Source organism: Vigna angularis, chromosome 11 (assembly GCF_016808095.1).
Source record: "Vigna angularis cultivar LongXiaoDou No.4 chromosome 11, ASM1680809v1, whole genome shotgun sequence".
NCBI lineage: Eukaryota > Viridiplantae > Streptophyta > Magnoliopsida > Fabales > Fabaceae > Vigna > Vigna angularis.
This window is the reverse complement of record NC_068980.1, coordinates 6,205,606-6,219,522: the sequence shown is the minus strand read 5'-3', so window position 1 is coordinate 6,219,522 and position 13,917 is coordinate 6,205,606. Positions and strand designations below refer to the sequence as shown.

Sequence of the window (13,917 nt, the reverse complement as noted above, 5' to 3'; positions counted from 1 at the left end):
TATAGACTCGTAAATCTTTTATTACATTGTCACAACACCAGAGATTTTGATCTTAAGGAACCATGACATCTGTTTCTGGTTTTTACAATGACAATAAGAACTGACAGTGCTTTTAACTTTAAAACTTTAACACAATGATTGTCGCGTCTTGTTCTTTACTTATAATTCAACTGTGTTATTCCTATTCAGCAGTTTTGAGACTTACAGCACTTGCTTTGATGGGTGTGTATTTTTTTTTACGTGGGAGAAAATAAAAATTACTTGCTGATAATCGCTGATATCCTTCTGAGTTTTCTCTCTTTTTTTTTCTTCATATAAATAGTTTTTTAGGTTTTTTCCAACAGAGATTCAAACGTTAAATGACAATACTTTTTTTTTTCAGAAATTTATATACACCACTTTGTGAAAAAAAAATAGTTTTTTAAGCTAGATTTTGGTTTTGACTGCTCTTTATAATTAGACCATTTAGTGCGTATAAGAGAATTAGCTTATCCAGAAAATATCGGCCACGGTGAATTTTAAAAAAAGAAAATATTTCTTGAAAACGAACAGATTTCAAAGTTCGACTTCGAGGAAGAAATAGTTTAGTTGAAAAAGGTTCAAGAAGATGTGCAAAAGAAAGAATCCAGGGTCGGAAATGAGGGTGGCGAGTAGGCCAACATCACCGTCTTCGTCATCATCAGGTGGAAGGCCAGAGTTTTCTTTTTCATCATCATCATCTTCTTCTTCAAATGTTCATCGATGGCCCTTGAGGAGGAAGATAAGGTGAAAGGTAGAAACAAAGGCGTGATGTTATCAGAGGAGGATCCAAAGTGCCCTAAGTGCAAGAGCACAGTTTTTCAAACATGAAATCAACACAGACAATTGAGCCATGGTGATGAGAATTCATAGGTGTTAAATAAAATCATGATTCTTGTTAGCACATGGATTGATGTCTATTGGACATTGGCACAATGCCTTTTTTAAAGGACGGGTTTTGGTATAATTTTACTGAATCCAAAAAAACATATCATATATAAAAATTTAATCTGATGTGTCATCATCCTCCACTGTCACTATAGTCCTAGTTATATAGACATTGAATTGCCGGAAGCTCCTGCCACCATCAGTACGTCCTCTAATACCTCAATTAAACATCCCAACAACGCACAATTGGAGCCTTACCCATCCGACAAACTCTCATGACTAGACTGCCTCTGAAGAACCCAAAATATTTTCAAACCATCCTCCAGACTTATGACGTAGGAGATGTTGTCGAGACTCATGTCGTAGGAGATGTAGTCGCCATTTCTGCCTTCTTTGCGCAAGTGGAGGCCACTTGCACAAGAGAAGGTGATGCGGGAGTACGTTCACCTGATACAAGCTTGTACTGCTTCGTATATAAATATTTTCAAAAATACCATTATTTTTTTTAAAAATCGAAACATATATTTATAAATATAAGTTTTGGTAATCCTTAAACTGTTATTTGTAGAAATATTTTCAAAAATATCACTATCTCATTAGCCTTCAGTTTTAAAAAAAAATCAAAGCCTAGTTGAGAAACGCTAACCGCTAGCCTAACTGTGAAAAAGATCACGAGGTCATTGATTGAAGACTTTAAGACCGTGGTGTACACAATTGAAGAGTCTAAGAATCTATCAACCCTTTCAATAGAAGAGCTCGTCATGTTTCCTAAAGCACACGAACAACGAAATAAGAAGAAGTGGGAGTCACTTAATAAAGTACTCCAAATGAAGGGAGAAACTCATAACACTCATGGTAGAGGAAGATACCAATGAGGTAGAGAAAACAATCTTAATGGTACAAGCCAAGGATAGGAATAGAAGAAAGAACAATCTAGCCAACAAAATTGGCACAAAATAAAAAGAACTCCATTGAAAGAGGTCGGTCAAGCAACTCAAATGTTGAGTGCTTCAAATGTTGCAAGTATGACTATTATACAAAGAAGTGTTACTTGAATAGGTGTTTTAGTTGTGGTAACGTCAAACATTTTGCTAAAAATTGTCCATCTGAGAACAAGATGGAAGAAAGGACCAACCTTCTCACAGAAGATGTTGAAGAGGAACTTCTATTACTAATGATGGGACATGACTCAGGAGCCGAGCACAAGCAAGTGGAGAACTCGACAAGAAGACCGAGTAGTATGAAGAAATCATTAACAATTTTGAGGACTATATGGATAACTCGACAAGACAATTGAGTAGCGTGGATAGATCAACAAGACAAATGATTAGGTTGCATAGGTGGGTAAGACTTGCAAATAGCCCAAACATGGTGAGGGAGCGTGTAGATAGCCCGAACAACTTGGGAGAGCATGAGACCAGCTCAGTTAACTTGGTGGAGAGTCTATATAGCTTAGTTGAGGTGGTGGAGCAAGTGGAGTGCTTGAATATCTTAGTGGAGCATGTGAACAACTCGCATATCCTGAAATCATGTTGAAATCTTGGATAACTCGTTAGAGCATGGGAAAATCTTGGATAGTTTGGTAAAGCAAGTAGAAAACTCGGATAACTCGGTGAAGCATGTGGACAACTCAAATAAATTTTTGTGGTATCTTAAAATAGGTGTAAGAAATCACATGTGCGGATATGAGCTTGTTATCCAAAGGTTGGATATTGCAAAAGGTAATTTGTCACAACATATTGAAAAAGAAGTTAGAGGGAATGCAATTCTACAAACAAGCTTAAAGAGAAGGAACTAGTGACATTTGAAACTTGAACAAGATGTTTCAAGATTGCAAGAACAATTACAAGTCAAGAAGGATCTGAGAGCTGCACTAGAAGTGTATGTGAAGTGATGAATTGAAATGGATGAAGAGATTGATGCGATTGAGTGCAATAATACGTGGGAGTGGTCCATGTCTCAAAAAAGACATAATTTGTCGATAGGAACACCGATAAGTAACAAGTCGGGTAAAGAGAAGAACAAGTCTACTTCCGAGAATGCAAAAACAAGTCGACTACTAAGAAAGCAAAGAACAAGTTGATCATAATGAAAGCGGGATACAAGTTGTCCACAGAAAGCGAAGTCAACGATGAAAAAGTGAAGAACCCAACTATTCATGAAAGAAACAAACACAGTGTGGGAAGAGTTACTTCACGTGAGAAGCCTAGATGAAGAAAAGAATAATTGAGATGAAAAATAAGAAGCGTTTAAGTTTACAAAAGACTTTTGTCCAGTATAGAATAAACTTAAATATATTAACTGTTGTAGGTAATTAATGTATTAACCGTTGTAAGTAATGAATCTACTAACAGTTGGAATTTGGATAACCGTTTATAACAATTTGGAAAATGTTATTTTAGCAATTTTCTTTTTACAACTTTATAACAACATATACGTAGTAGTTTGTGATTAGTTTGTTTCAACTATTATTTTGAAAATAAATTCAAGTAAACCAATAAAGTAGTGATACATAATTTATTGTCAAAAAATTATTAAAAAAAGTTGTTAAGAGGGTCTAACAATTTTTGTATCTTTTGAATACAAAAGGTAAAAAAACGCGAATCCATAAATTGTATTTTTTAACAGAGTAACAACATAGCTGAATCAAGTTTTTTCACAAAAGGAGGTTTTTTTTACTAGAAGCTATCAAAATCTAAGGAGACAGATAAGTTAATTCTACAGACAAAAAAAGTGATGAAGACTTTTGGAAATCTTGTCATTAATGTTTAAGACATTGAACATTTATTATACTGTGGGTTAATGTGATAGCAATTTTTTTTTTAAAAGAAGCATTTTTTACGTCCGAGAACTTCACCAGACATGCCCACTTTCTGCCCAAAGTAAATTTAACATTTATAAGGCAATAAATTCTCTTTTCTTTTTTTTCACTGCATTCCACTCTTCAAAACCTCTACAAATAGGTGGTGATCCTCTATTACTTCACTCCACGCCATTTATCTTGGTACGAAAATGCTGCTGTTTCTCTGTTGGTGACACAGTTGTGAGTGCGATCCATTCACCCAGTCACTGATCCATTGCATACAATAATTCTGGCTCTTGCCTGTCTAAAGGTATTCTAATACTTTCTGCTACAATCTCATCTGCAAAATTTGTATTACGTTGTGAAATGTTACTCAAACTGGAAAAGTTGACATAAACACACACGAACCCTTCTTGATTTGGATGACCCCCCTGCATGAAGTCTTTTTTATCTGACACCATACTTGTTGACATGTTGCTGCAGCAAAAGCCTTGAATTTATCTCCATAAGCAATTCTTCCTTTTCAAGATCTGTTTCTGCTTAATTTCTATATTCATGCAACACTTCTCAGATAAGGTACCAGGGTACATCAATCTTTCATTCCAGAAAAGCCTTTCAACTTAACCATCACCACACATTTAAATTTTATCCAGTCAAACACACCACTGTTGATTATATCATTTCATTGAATTCAGACAAACAAATTCAAACAAAAACATACCCCATTTGATTTAATTATCTTTCCATCGTTGTATTGCATGAACATTTCAAGATAATCTATATGATAAAAAATAATTAATCACTAAAATGATTAATTAGATACCAATTCACAAAACTAAAATGATGACTTGTTTTGACTGGTAGAGTTGCTTCTCCCTCTCTCTCTATTTGTTGCTCTATCTTAATTTGAGATACTGGTCGAGTTTGTTTTTTTGTTTTTCTTTTTACTTCATGAAAATAGTTTTTTTCCGAGGACTGACTTTGGTAGGAAAAGGTTCGACATCATGTGCAAAAGAAAGAATCGAGAATCGGAATTGAGGCAGCGGAGTAGGTCAACATCGCCGGTGTTTTCTTCTTCGTCGTCCTGTTCTTCGGTATCATACTCACCAAAGTTGGCAACTGAGGAAGAAGAGAAGGTGCATAGTGAAAATGCTGAAGAAACAAAGGCCATGGATCTGGTTGGTTGTCCTCGGTGCTTCATGTTCGTGATGTTATCAGAGGAGGATCCAAAGTGCCCTAAGTGCAAGAGCACTGTATTTCTTGATTTTTTCAAACATGAAAACTTCAAGACAGACAACTAAGTTTCTCGACATGGATTTTAGCTGATTCTAATAAAATAAGGAAACAAAAATAGTGGTTCTAGGATTTTATTTATTTATTTATGCTTATTTAAAATCTTATGGACCATATCCTGGTGAGCTATGTAGATAGAGGTTGAAGGAGATGGTGACACAGCTCCTCTGGTACTTCACCAGGAACGGTTGAAAGTTCTTCTTCCCGAGGGGAATGTAATTTGCGTTCATGTACTTCTTCAGTCTAATTAAGTTCAGATTTTAATTAAATGCTAAATATGTTAAGCCATGGTCTTATATTTTACTACATATGTTCAGTCGTCATCTTGTTTTTTACCACATATGGTCCTGATTTGTTTTGTCGTTTCTTAAGGGTTTGTTTGTATTAATCATTACCTACAGTTGAATTTTCCTTATGCATCCATATTTATATATTTTCAAATAACAATCCAAAATTTACCATTAATATTATAATTTTAAAACAAGAACAATATTATAGGTTTCCACAAACTTTCCTATCGATTTCTAAATATTATGTAAAAAAAATTATTAATGTATTGAAAATAGAAAAATATTTGAGAGTGATTGCTTACGAGTTTCATTGAAAGACAATTTAAAATATAAATAATTCCACCAAAATTTAAATGCATTATTTAACACGTATATGTAGTAGCACTATTGGTATAACATGAACTTTTTTTATATTAGTTATTTTAAACATTTTTTTATATCGATAGTATAAAGTGGAAAGTTTCAAATATCATCTCACATCCAATTTAAAAAATAAACATAGTACATTAGTTATATTGGAAATTAATATAGTATGTCTTTTTAGTTTACTCAAAATAATAATAATAAAAGGTGGCCCATTAAATATATTTTGTCCACAATTAATATATACAATAGACAAGCTACATTATTTGGGACTAATTGATATAATTATTATATATTATTTTGTTTCTTACTATAACTATAGGATAATCTTGTTTTACAAACAATCACGTTTTTACTTATCATTTCATGATACGGATAACGATCTTATACTACGTTTTTTCCATGATAGTAAACGCAAAACTGTCCCATAACTTTGTATGAGAAAATAAGTTTAATTTTCCACACCAAATTAGGGTAATGACTTTTTAGATTTAATCTCAAATATCATTTTTAAATTAGTTATTATAAAATATATTGTTATGACATAATTCACATATTCACTTAAAAAATTCATCACAATAATGAAATTGAAAGATACCTTATATACATATCAAGTATGAGACTAAACATTAATAAGTAGTCTGATAGTAGCTCGACAGCTGGTAAAACACTTTGTCTACACAAATTTCACTAAGATAGACTCTAATATAACTTTGATGTCATGTTAAGAAGTGAATTTTAAGCTTAACTCAATTTCACAAAACCGATTTGTAAAGTGAGATCTGCACTTACTTATATATTATAAATTGATTTTATCTCTGGTCGATATAAGACTTTCAATATCAAACTCTAGTGATTGAGAAAAAGAAAAGCAAATGCATATACAAATGTTTAATATGATTCAAATCAATGAACTTCAATCTACGTCTACCATGAACTCATTATAACATAGATTATATAAGCCATAATGTTTCCTCTTAGCAAGCTTTCACTCAAGAAAAATCAATCATTACAACTTGAAAAGCTAGTCATGTATAAAAGCTAAGAGATGAATCCAATGTAAATTATCTCTTTACGTCAAACAATAAGAAATCCAACTTAAATTTCTTTTTATATATTAAATCTAGAGTTTTCCTCTGCATAGAAACAACTAAAAACATTCCTGCAAGTTAAGGTAAAAACACCTAAAATTTATTAAACTTTCTCATTCAGTAAAACTTAAACTCACACTTATATTTTTCAACCTATACTCCTACAATAGTATCTATGAGATAATCATTATATTAACATTTTTATTGTACTATTTTAAATCTAAAAGATTAATGCATTATTACATTATTAAAATCAGTAGTAAAATAATTGGGTTTTTTAAGACGGTGAAAATATCATTATTTTTATTTTTCTTTTTAATATTTTAGTCAAATAAGAAACCTATTAATTAAGCAATGGTGGAAAGGAAAGGACAAGAGTTATGGTGGTCTCACGTGTTTTGCTGGCAAAATTTTTACAGAACTTGCATGGAAATTATTAAATTGAGAAAAGAAAAACTACAGTGCTACTCTGTGAGAAGAGACAAGATTGTGATTCTCATTCACGATTTTGTTTGTTATAAATAAATTGGACGAAAATAAATTAATAAAAAAACATATGTAGAAAATAAAGTAGTAATTGAAATTTTTTGATTAAAAAACACGATGAAAAAAAAAAGAATACAAATATGTAAAAGTAAATAATAGATTTTAACATTTTTTTTTCATTTCCAGGAAGGAAATAAATTTATAAGATTAATAAAGGAGTTTATTTGTGTGTGTGCACACTTTTTTTTTAATTTTATCTTTTCAATATTTTTTTATTCAAATAAGTACTCATTTTTCAATTCAAAATTAAAAATAAAAACTGTCTATAATGAAATAATAAAAAAGACATTTACAGAACAATAGGATTATTTATGGTACTTTTCTAAAAGTTATTTATTTTTATAACTACTTTTTTGCGAAAATTATTTTATAATTTAATAAAAAAAGTATATAATTCACGTAAAAGATTTATACGGATATACTTGTTCTTTATTTTATGTGAATGTAAAATGAATTATGCATAAACGTAAAAATGAAAGAATAATAAAGATGATGAAACCAAAGTTTTTAAGTAGAAAAAGAAAAATCACATGACTTTGTCAAGAAAAATATATCTACTGTAAAAATAGAATTATGTTTCTCTTATTTCTGAAATCTCTCAATAAAATTTCATCACTTATGATAATATATAAAAAGAAAAATTATACTTTCACATACCTAATTTTTTTATACTTATTTGATATTACTCTTTCTTACTTTTTATTTTGGGTTAAATATGTTTTCAGTCTCTAAACTATCAAGCGAATTTATTTTTAATCCATCTTTCAAACTAAGCTACATTTTTATCTTTCTCCTTAAGGAAACCATAAAGTTTCGTCCTCCAAAATCAATGACGTTAAAAATCACCTGACGTAGCTAACGGTGATGTGTCACGTCATTTTTTTTTCTGACACGCAGTAAATTTTCCCCAGCTTTTCTCCCTATGTCGTCTCCTTCCTTGCATCTTCTCCACGTTCTTCTCTTCTGTGTTTTCTTCCAAACTTCTGTGTGCTCCGCCACTTGATCTTTGATGTGGTCAGCTGCGGCGGCACCTCCCGCTATCGCTATTGCCAGCGTGGCACGATGAAGGAAACGTTGGTGACTTTAGCTTGGTGGCTAGCCATGCAGAGAAGGAGGAGAGGTCAAAGAAGAGGTCAGAGAAGCTGTCGGATCTGTTGAACGCGGCGGAGACAAAAACGGATGCGTAGGCGGAGAGGAAAGAGGAGGCATTGGCGGAGCTGAAGCGAGTGGTGAAGGAGTTGCGCGAAGAAGACCTCTCAATGCAGAGAATCACGGCGGAGAGAGTGAGGTCGCTGGCGAAGAAAGATGTCGAAGCGAGAGCAAATCTCGTAATGCTCAAAGTAATTCCTCCTCTCCTCGAAATGCTCGATTCGAAAGACGCTCATTCACAAATCGCTTCGCTCTATGCTTTGCTCAATCTCGGAATCAGTAACTGATTTGGTTTGGTTTTTAGTTAGCTGGGAAGACAGCCTCCAGAATATTTGAGTGTTTGAGGGTGGACAAGGGGAAACCTTGGTTGATCTCATCAACAACTCTAAATGGGCAGGGGCTGAGTTTCACGGTGGCGGAGATGAAGGACTTCAAGATCCGGCTCCAGGGGACGACCATGGGAAGGAAGGGGCGACTCGCGATCACGGCGGTGGCGTCGGAGGTGGCGTCAGAGGTAGCGTCGGAGGTGGTTGTGGTAGAGTCAAAGGGAGAGGGAGGGAGAGGAGATGAAAAAGATTGACTAATGTCAGAAAAAAAATGACGTGGGACACCACTGTTAGCCACCTCAGCTGATTTTTAGCACCGTTGATTTTGAAGGACGAAAATTTTTGGTTTCCTTAAGGAAAATGACCAAAATGTAGCTTAGTTTGAAAGAGGGGCTAAAAACAAATTCGATTGATAGTTTAGGGAGTAAAAACATATTTAACCCTTTTATTTTCTTCTTTTTCAAAAAATTAAAAAAGTTAATTCTTTTAAGACCATTTTATCCTTGTTAGGTGTGTCAAATGAATATCAATGTGTGTTATGGTACCCTAACTCAAAGAAATTATCTCTTTTTTACATACTCATTAAACAGACTCTATCTATTTTTCTCACACACAACTATGATGATTCTCTCTTTCTCTTCTTTGGTTTCTTTCTTCACCATGTTATTGTGTCTTAACTCTTCTTCTTTCCATCCCTTTTATAGATGGGTTGCACATTTCTTTTCATTTTATAATCAAAGCCATAAAACATGGACCAAATTTTAGCAACCTTTGGTGTAGTTGCAATTATTGCCCCTAATTCATAGTAAGTAGAGTTGTAAACATTGACCCCTCATGATAGGTTGGTCCCATTTGAATTTTATTCAACAAAAATCCCCCATAAACCAAATGGACCTTCTTCCTGTCTTTACATCCTGACTTAATTTGAAGGTACTAGAACACCAGCACCTTGACAACAATCTTCAACCTTCTTGGTTGACATTGACTTAGGCACAAGTCAGACCAATTTAAGTATGTGTGAATTTTCTCTATCTTTTTTTTCTCATCCAAAGCTTCTGGTATCCAATGATATTGAATCTCAATGTGCTTTGACCGTGAATGAAACATAGGGTTCTTGGTTAGATGGATAATACTTTGATTATTACAGTTTACCACATAATCATCTTTATTATATCCCAATTCACTTAGAAAATTCTTCATCCATAGCATATCTTTGAAGGCTTCAGTGACTACTACATACTATGCTAGGAGATGCCAAATTATCCAAGAAATCGGTGAGACGGAGCTCATATGCAAAAAAAAAAAAGGACTCTCACAATATGCTTAAAGAGCTTGGTGACACACTCAAACAACTCAATCAAGCAATGGAGCAAATTGAAAATGCAGGTGATCACCTTGGCAGTGAAGGAGAACAACTCAAGAGAAGGCATGAATAGCTCGGTAATGAAATAGTATAACTCAGAAGTGTAGATGGTGAACTCAGATGTAGTGTCATGCTTGAAATCAAAGGTTGAGAAGAATTCTACCAACTCAGTGTGGTATGTGGACACTAGAGCTAGCGATCATATGTGCATAAGCTCACTAAGGTAGAGGTCGGATTCGTGTCATCTGGAGATGATTTCAGAGTAGTTGTAAAAGGACGTGGAACAATCCGGCACATCTTAATTTTGGAAGTCTGGCTGAGCTATCAAGGAGGGAACTATTACTTGAACTACTTGGTATAAAATTTAAGAAGAAATTTTTTGAAGAATGAATGCTCGGAAAACATTCATGAATGAACTTTCCAAACTTGGCTATGTATTGGGTAAAAAAGTAACTTGAACTAATGCACGCCGATTTATGTGGTCCAATTTCTCTTAGTTCATTCAATTGTAAGAAATATTTTATTTCATTCATACATGGGTTTTCTTAGAGATTTAGGTGTATTTCTTACAAGAGAAATCAGAAGTAAGATGTTTAAAAAGTTCAAGTTGATGGTGGAGAAACAAATTGGTAAGTAGATTAAAGTAGTACAGTCTAACAAGGGAGGTGAATTTGTATCTACAAGTTTTATGCAATATTGTGAAAAGCAAGGGATGTGGAATTTCTAACTGCTCCATGTTCACCACAAATAAATGGCATGGCAGAGAGAAAGAATAGGACAGTTCTGGACATGATTTGAACCATTGTTAAAGGGAAGAATATGCTAAAGGAGTTATGGGCAGAGGTTGTGTAATGTGTTGTATATGTACAAAATAGGTGCCTACATTCAAAGCTAGATGGAGTGACACCACAAGAAGCCTGAAGTGGAAGAAAGTTGAGTGTCAAGCTTTTCAAAGTCTTCGGTAGCATAACATATGGACATGTCCCAGGACAACTCAAAATGAAGCTTGATGATAAAAGCAAGAAATATGTTTTTATTGGCTATGATAAACAAGCAAAACCCTATAAGTTGCACAAACCAGTTTCAGGCAAGACTTTAGTAAGCCATGATGTCCAAGTAGATGAAGATAATTAGAGGAATTGGACTGAATTAAGGAGAAGCCTTCAAAAAAAATGATTTATTGGGTAAAGAACTCGATAATGGTTAAAAAGAGCTCGGATGACACTACCAGGTGCCTAAAGATCACAAATGAGTAAGGTGAAGAAGAAGATGAACATGTGTAGTCCAAATCTCGGAGTCTAGATAACATTAATTACTTCACTGTTGAGGTACATGTAGTATGTTTATTGCAGGTGTAGAAGATGTAAAGTTTGAAGAAGTCGCGCTTGATGAAAAATGGAAGAAAGCTATGATTGTGGAGACAAGCTAATTTGAAAAAAAAATGAAACGTGGGAGCTGACAGATTTACCCGCATGTACTCAACCAATTGGTGTGAAGTTTGTGTACAAAAAGAATATCAATGCAAAAGGAGAGTTGGAGCACTACAAATCCTAACTAGTGGTGAATGGCTACAAATAGTAGAAATAAATTGACTATAATGAGGTATTTGCTCTAATAACAAGGATGAAAACAATTCAGTTATTATTTTCACTAGAAACATAATAAGGTTGGAAGATACAATAGATGAATGTAAAGTCTACATTTTTAAATGAAATTTTGGAAAAGGAAGTTTGTGTAGAACAACCTTTAGGTTACATGAGAAGAGGCAAAGAAAATAAGGTGTTAAGCTGAAAAAAGCGTTGTATGGTTTGAAAAAAGCTCTGCGAGCTTGGAATGAAAGAATTGACACTAATTTTGAAAAGAATGGTTATGAACCATGTCTATGTGAACATACTCTATATCTAACGAAGCATGTGACATGTATGTTATTTGTTGCCTTGTATGTAGATGATTTGATTTTTATTGAAAGTAAAGCCGATATAGTTGAAGAATTAAAAAAGGTAATGATGAAGAAGTTCAAAATGATCGATATGAGCATTATGAGATACTTTCTAGGATTGGAGATGGACCAAAGTTTGGCAGTTGTCTCAAAGAATGTCTACTAAAGATTATGAAGTGTAATTCAATTTTCACTCCAATGAAATCTAAAATCAAACTATCAAAAAAATGGAGAATAGAGATGTTAAAACTGAATGATCGAAAGATCACAACTAGTTATGTTTTCTCCATGATTAAGATAGTATTTATTTAACTCTCAAATAAATAACTCATTGTAACCCTGATCTACATGTGAAGAAGTTGAGTATGTTGTACAATCCTAAAATATTCAACGTACAGTCTCACTAAGAAACGTATTGAAATATTTGGAAATAATGCAATAATCCTTGTAAATAATAGATCGATCATCAAACTAAAAAACCTAATCAACTATAAGAGAAAAGAAGCGTATTGACGTTAAGGTCTTGTTCACTTAAATGGATTTAGAGGAGAGTGATTAAGGGATTTGAGAGAATTTAAAGGTAATTCTTTTTATTGTTTATTTGAGTAGATTTGGAGATAAATAAAAATAAATTTGGAAGTAAATTTTTTAATCTGTTACATCAATTAAATCCTACTTTAATTCTTACAAATTTTATTTCCAAATTCACTCTCACTTATCTCTAAATCTACTTAAATAAATAACAATAAAAATTTACCTTTAAATTCTCTCAAATTTCCGTAATCATTCTCACCCGATGCATTAAGTGAAGTGATACAGAGAAAAGTTGTTTAAGTGAGTATAATTTGAAGCATGCAAATACAATTGGCATAACTAGGGAAGAAAAACAGAGACATGCAGCAGAGTGGTGGTGATGGTCTGATTCGACTGTTTTGAAAGTTGTTGTTGGTTCGAATACGACAAAGACGGCTTAGTTGACTTGACTGTTGGAAAAGGGCGGTGATTATGGCAAGGCATTTGGTACGTGGTGGTCCCTGAATGTGTTGGCAGAGGTCATGTGAGCTTGGTGGGGGCGGTGGTAATTGAGTGCCCAGTGGTTTAGTTGGATATCTCATTCAGGAATTCAAAAGACTCAGTAACGTGGGTCACTAGGGTTCTTAGCTTAGACTCACAAAAGCTCAGGGCATGCTTTTCAAGTTTTTGTTCTGTTCATCAGAGCATGCCAATGAAGCTCCAAAACTTGCTGTTTCTCTTCCTCTTCTTATGATCCCACAAGAGAAGCGTGACCACAAGTCAAAAGCCACTAAAATGGTGTACAATACCTCCTGCCAAATTGCAAAAAACACTTCTTCAGAATGCAGCAGAAAATTTGAGCAGTAAACAGAGACCTGAGAGTTTGACAATTTATTTTTCAAACATGTCTATCCTCCACGAAATATTTACTTTTTTCTTTCTATCACAGCATTTATATATATTACGACAAAACTAGTTTTTCGAATTCTAATTTTTTTTATGAAAGCTCCGTTATTTTTTAAAATATCAAAGCCTTTTTAATGAATTATCTGTTCATGGTTAGACATGTTTATGTACTTTGCTTATGAATTACCAAATGAATTAAACTAAAGTGTGTAAGGTAATAATTGTTGAAGCTTTGCAAGAGTTTTTTTTTTTTTTTTAAATCTATTATTTTTGGTATAGTCAAAACTGAGGAGTACGTATTAATTATATTAATGTTCGACAATTCATATCTTATGATAATTTATGCAATATTATAAAGAAAATTTATTTTTTTTAATTAATAACAAACATTCTAATTGTATTTCTTCAATTAAGAAGTAAATTATTGTT

The 13,917-nt window shown here is 33.3% G+C and overlaps 1 long non-coding RNA gene across 1 annotated transcript; it reads left to right on the top strand.

The window, feature by feature from the left end:
* Positions 1-3,858: 3,858 nt before the first annotated feature.
* On the top strand, positions 3,859-4,715 carry LOC108333655 (uncharacterized). Its single transcript, XR_008246044.1, has 3 exons — positions 3,859-4,019; positions 4,193-4,285; positions 4,698-4,715. It is a non-coding gene; the product is annotated as an uncharacterized LOC108333655 (long non-coding RNA).
* The last annotated feature ends 9,202 nt before the right edge of the window (positions 4,716-13,917 follow it).